Source organism: Bubalus kerabau, chromosome 6 (assembly GCF_029407905.1).
Source record: "Bubalus kerabau isolate K-KA32 ecotype Philippines breed swamp buffalo chromosome 6, PCC_UOA_SB_1v2, whole genome shotgun sequence".
In the NCBI taxonomy this organism is placed as follows: domain Eukaryota; kingdom Metazoa; phylum Chordata; class Mammalia; order Artiodactyla; family Bovidae; genus Bubalus; species Bubalus kerabau.
The window spans coordinates 31,944,197-31,950,196 of record NC_073629.1 but is presented as its reverse complement, the minus strand read 5'-3'; the positions used below and the strand labels follow the sequence as shown (position 1 = coordinate 31,950,196).

The 6,000-nt window shown below is 48.3% G+C and overlaps 1 long non-coding RNA gene across 1 annotated transcript in view; it reads right to left on the bottom strand.

The window, feature by feature from the left end:
- Window positions 1-2,606: 2,606 nt before the first annotated feature.
- Window positions 2,607-6,000, bottom strand: part of LOC129656095 (uncharacterized) — a 144,615-nt gene continuing 141,221 nt past the window's right edge. The window contains exon 4 of the long non-coding RNA XR_008716190.1: window positions 2,607-2,762. This is a non-coding gene — a long non-coding RNA (uncharacterized LOC129656095). The remainder of the gene's footprint in view (window positions 2,763-6,000) is intronic.

The window sequence follows — 6,000 nt, the reverse complement described above, 5'->3', positions numbered from 1 at the left end:
CCCTGCTGCTCAGCCTCCAGGCTGCTCTCCATTTCCTCCCATGGAGCGGAGTACTGGAGAGAAGGGTCTCTGAGCTGGGAGGAGACCTTACACTTTGCATCGCCCTCCTCTTTAATTCCACAGGTTGATTAGAGGCAGACCTCTGTCTGGGCTCCGGGGCTCTTTACTTCAGTGTAACCCTAACCCTAACCCTAACCTCCTTCAGCGGGGAAACTTGTCAAGTTCTGGGAGCAAGTACCAGTCCCAGTGCCTAGGACTGGGCTGGCTACAAGAAACCACTCTGCAGGAGTGGCTAAGCGGCAGGCTGCCCTTTGTCCCCACTTGCTGGCAGTAGGGAAATGGACTAAACAGTGACTGATGGTCTTGGTGAGCCCTGAGATCCAATCTTTGCTGCTACTTGGTTTCCCCTAATATGAAGAGAAGCTCCTGAGATTCCAGTACAGATCTAAAGATGGACTTTGTGTCCAATGGAGAACTTTGGCCCAGAGAAACAGGTCATGTGTAATTAGACGTGGTTCCCGGAGGCTGCCTTGCCACCCCCACCCCCTCCCCTGTCCCCACTCCCTGGCCTTGGCTCTCTGAGTCCTTGGATCTCTGAGCAAAGAATTTCCTTCATCAGAGAGTAATTGCCCCTGGCTCCCCTCACTTCTAATCAACAAGACAAGGTATTAGTTCCTGGGAGCATGATTGATTTCCAGGGACTTGGAACTTAATTACATTTTTGCAAAGTCTGTTTGGAATCCTCAGAGAAGCGAGACATTTCTTCGAACTTACCATGTAGGAGGGCTTCCAGCATCTCAAATATTCCATTCATCCTTCCTCTGGCCAAGGGAGAGGCATTCTATGGCTGTCAGTTTTCATCTTTCCTTACCCAGAATCCCCAACCCCTGGAGTTTGATTGGAGGAACTTGGTTTCTCAAGCAGAAGAATTCTTCACACGGTCCTCTCCACACCAGCAGTCACGCCATGAAGCCCAGGGAAGCATGATTCCTGCCTGGAATGCATGTCCTGTGCCCCTCCCAGCTCCTGCAGGCCCAACCCGCTGGCCTCACCTGCCATGTCACGCTGGGCCAGGCTTCTGGTTCCAGTCTCAACCTCTTTATTATGCTAATCACCATCATCAAACTTATTAATAACTACTGTTTATTAAGCACTAACTCAATAACTGGCATTAATGTGCCAGGCTCTGTAAGGTACTTTACACACATCAGCTCATTCCATCTTCACAAGAGATCTGCTATAGTAGATATTGCTACTTACCAAGACATTACTACATTCCCATTTACCCAGGAAGAAATGGAAGCTCAGAGAGGGTCAGCAGTTTTCCAAAGATAGAAGAACTAGAGGTGGCCAAACTGGGCTTTAAGTACTCCATGCCTCTGGACAATTACACCACGGCCAGTTCAGCACATGTCCTGCAGTCCTGCTGACCACCTCTGCCCCCTGTCTCTCCAGGGCCACCTTGCCTGTGGTTGCATGTCCCCTGAAGGCTGACACCACTTTCCCCAGCCTGATGACTCCTGTGCTGCCCCTTCATTCAGAAACACCTGATAGCATAATAAAGCAATTGCAAAAGGATAACAACTTTTCTCTAAGTGTGAAATTATATCAAAATTAAAGTTTCTGGGAGTAGAGTTCTGGTTCAATGTATCCATTATAGCAGTTTTGCAGCCACAGTCTATACTGTTCATTTTACATATTTTACATTAATGGTCAAAAGTTCAGGAATGATTTTAGTAACATCTATATAACAAAGTCATATGAGATTGTTTTTGAAATAACAAGGTGTTGTAAATAAATAAATGCTGTAAGAAACAAGATGTGCTTGATGAGCCTCATGCTTGCCTGACTTCTAAGAATCACATGAGCTGGATTCTTTGTCTGCTAAAGCCACCTGCCAGGATGTCTCCCATCAGACCTGTTCCCTCCCTGGTCAACACCATCACCCGCGCTGACTGCACCCCTGGGCTGTGCTCCCTACCATTCAGGTACTTAAAGCTGTTTCCTTCAGACATGTCCCACACCACAGGTGGGTCTCATCCAGGGTCTGCACAAGCCTGCACAGTCACACTGTGTCCTGAGATGTGGCTCAAACCCTAGTCTGTTGTGAGTAGCTGAGACAAAAGAGAGTCTGAGTCCAGGGGCATCCACTCCCTTGCCCCACAGCAATCTGCCTCCTTTCATAGGCCCAGAGCTTCTAGATTATTGTACAAGATGCAAGTTCATTGGAGGGTCTTGCTTACAGACTCACTTGCTCACATGTTCAATCCTGGATGGATGGATTAATCTCTTTCAGTGGGGAAACTTGTCAAGTTCTAAGAGCAAGTACTATTCCCAGGAGAATTTCAACTCTGGAGGCTTCCTATGGACTGTGTGTCTAGTTAGAGAAGCACAAATTTTTAGGGCATGGTGGGGAAAGGATCTAATATCTTTAGTAAATTTACAAACTTGGGGCTACAAACTTCTAGTGTGGTGCAGGGGCTTCCCAGTTGGCACTAGTGGTAAAGAATCTGCCTGCCAATGCAGGAGATGCGAGTTCGATCCCTGGGTCGGGAAGATCCCCTGGAGAAGGACATGGCAACCCACTACAGTTTTCTTACCTGGAGAATCCCATGGACAGAGGAGCCTGGTGAACTGTAGTCCATAGGGTCACAAAGAGTCAGACACAATTGGAGCAACTTAGCACACACAGCGTTGTATAGACCAACAGGTAAGTTCCAATCCACTTGCTCAAAGTCCATGTCAGTGAAACATGCTGCATCCTTAGAAGACGGGGGAAGTCAGCATATGTGACCAGTGCAGTGTGGGGGAACTATGGATCCTGCCATATAAATGAGCCAGCCTGTGACTTTTCCACCCATTTCCCCTGTCAGTACAGATGCAGTCCCTGAAACCTCTGTCCTTAGACTTTCTCTTAAAAACACAGTGAGCAGGCTCCCTGGGGCATGAGTTCTTCCTTTGCCAGTACGTGGCTCCACCCCAGCCCTTCTTGGGGTATCCCTGCCATTTCCCCTCACCATGGTTGGCATCCTGGTCAAAGCAGTAGGTCAGGGGTATCCTTGCTCACCAATTTCAGGCTCACCTGCAAGGCATACTCTAGAGCTCATAAGAACCAGGTCTCCTCTAGCTATAGGTGTCCCTAAAGATGCTTGTTATTTGAGAGCCACCAAGTCATCGCTGGAAGTGGAGGCAAGAGGGAGTAACAGTGAGGAAGGGGCATTGAGGACTAGGGTAGAAAAGGTAGAATTCACATCTGCAGAAATTCCCAAATTTTCAGGGAAGGTAAGGAGATTGGCACTCTGTCTCCTTCCCACCCTCCCCACCAGCCACTTGCTACCCCCATTTACATGGGCCCATTCATCAAATGACCTGGAGACATCTGCCAGCAGCCAGGTCCAATCTTCCCAGACAGCAGTGAAGGCCAACCCTGCTCAGCAGCAAAACTCAGCTCCAATCAGCCCAGGAGCAAAAGCAAGCAGGAGAAGTAGCACATGGGACAAGGATGCGACAGAGAAGAGAACCTCCCAATTCAGTCCAGCAGCTGCGCAGGAAGTCACTCGAAGGGAGAGCAGCTGGACCACCTTGAAGCCCCCGATGTGAGGTGATGAGCAGAGATGACTGGTGGACAACGGGGGCTGGGGTGACAAGGGGAGAGGGGCCTTGGAGTCAGGCCCAGCTGCTTCACCTTGTGCGGGAAGATTGGATCTGGCCATCTTCCCTTCCCTCAGTCCTACATGATCCTTCTCTGACTTAATTCTCAGCTGTGGCTTCTGGTAGTTTTTTTCTCATTTCTAAGACCATCTTCACGGCTCCCCTTCACTCCTTACTCCACTTGCCCATTCATTTCCAAACAACGACCCCAGGCTTCTCCTTCCTTTGGGTTAGACCAGACATTTGCCCTCATCTGACATTTTTTCACAGAGCCCATCCATCCCCCCCTTCACCCCTGACACCACCTCTTCCTCCTAATCTCTCTCCAGGGGATCCCTCTGAAACAGAACCAGACATCAGTGGCAGAGGAGCTGGCAAAAGGAAGGCAGTGGAAGAAAGCTGTGGGTTTAGGCTCAGAGGCTGCAGGCTTCTCTGGCTGGAGCTGCCCTTCCTCTGAGAAGCTGGTCACAATCAAGAGGACAGGCCAGCCCCAAAGTGAAGTGCAGAGCTGGGGAAAGTAAGAGGGAATGAGCCGGGTAATGAAAGCCATTATAGTCATAGATGCTCTATATGCCAGGCATACGGCTAAACTCCCTCTCTCATTTAATCCTCAAAACAGCTGTAGGCAGGAATTTTCTCCATTTACAGGTAAGAAATCCAACTTTCAGAGAGTTTAAGTAATTTGCCCAAGGCCACAAAAACAAACAAGACCAAGATTCAGAGACAGCCTGGCTGTGGGTCCCAGTGAAAATCTCAGCTTCACTGTTCATCTCCCATCTCTCACCAGCAGGCAAGAGAAAGCAGATGTGAGAGGATTGGCTGTACAGAGCCCCAGAAGGACCCCAGGTCCCCATCCTGTTAGCAGCCAAGGGGCCCTCACCAGTCCCCTGTGTGGGTCCAAGCTCCTCCCCCAACAGATCCTGAGGTCACCCCTCCTCAGGAGGGGCCTCACCTCATCCACAGACTTTGGTGGCATCCAGGGCTGGGACAGAGGACCCCCATCATGACTTCCTGTTCTGCTCACTGCCTCTTACTGTGATTTTTTTTTTTTTCCTATTCTGGCCTCATTTTACTCATCATAAAGGGACTAATGATTACCAGCATCTCCTTCTAGCCTACAGAACTTCCTGGGAAGCATTAAAGATGAAAAAAAAAAAAAAAAGATAGGCACTCTTGAAGGAAGGGCATTTGTCACTGTTGACGTTAACATTTTACCTGAACAACAGGAGGTTCTCATCCAGACCCACTGCCCTCTCTGTTGTAGGAGTCATGGAGTGGCCTGAGAGTCAGCAAATAAGCTCAGAAGTTCCAGGACTCATATAGCAGGTCAGATGCCCTAAAGAGACAAGCTGACAGTGCTTTTTCCCCAGACCAGGTGAAATACACAAAGGTCTGGGCCGGGCCAGGTGTAGGGCAGAGGAGTTCTCTCACTTGGCATAAGAAAGAAGGATTAAAATATGGAGAAGGAAGGGAGAAAAGACCCTGTTTTCTACATCCAAAAATTCACCCAAGTGATCAAGCTGTATGAGCTGTCTGAGTCTTTCAAAACAGACAAGAGCTCTGCCTAGTCATGTTGGGCTGAGCTGGGCTGAGAAGACACATTTATAAAACATCAAAAGGCAAGTTCCAGTAGCTGCTCGCAGCCGTTAGACACAGCTCCACTAGGAATTTCTTTCCAAAGGGATAGTTCAAGGGTCTCATGCATGAGAAAACAAGGGATGGAGATTCACCTGGTTGACCCACCCCTGCCACCTCAATAACTGATAACCATCACCCCTGTGGGAGGTGGGAAAGGTTGAGGCCCTCAGAGAACAGATGTTTTATTTATCTATTTGTTTTTAGATATATGCAATGATAACACATTCAATTCCTCAACTAATATTTATGGATTACTTTATGCCAGACGTTGTGCTAGACTTGAGTGTGGAGTATTGATTAAGATGTGGTCCCTGCTCCCCAGGAATTCTTGAGTAGTGGGAGAGACAAACACACAACAATTAACCATCAATACACATTAGACTGGGCTCTGTACAGAGATATGAAGAATGTGCTAGGGGAGCATGGAGGCAGGATAGAGTCTCCACAGATGTGACAACTGAGCTGGTCATCAAAAGAGGAATAAGAATTCTCCAAGTAGAAAAGAGGGACAAGGACTCTTTGGACAAAGGGAACAGCTCCAACCAAGGCAAAATGACGTGAAAGAGCATGACTGACTTTGTTTGACTCAAATGTGGCATGCATGCGGACTGGAGTGGTAGCTGATAATCAAGCATCAGAAACAACCATTTCCTGACCTCAGAGGCACCATGATGTTGTATTTACACTCAACCTAAATTTCCCTACTCACAG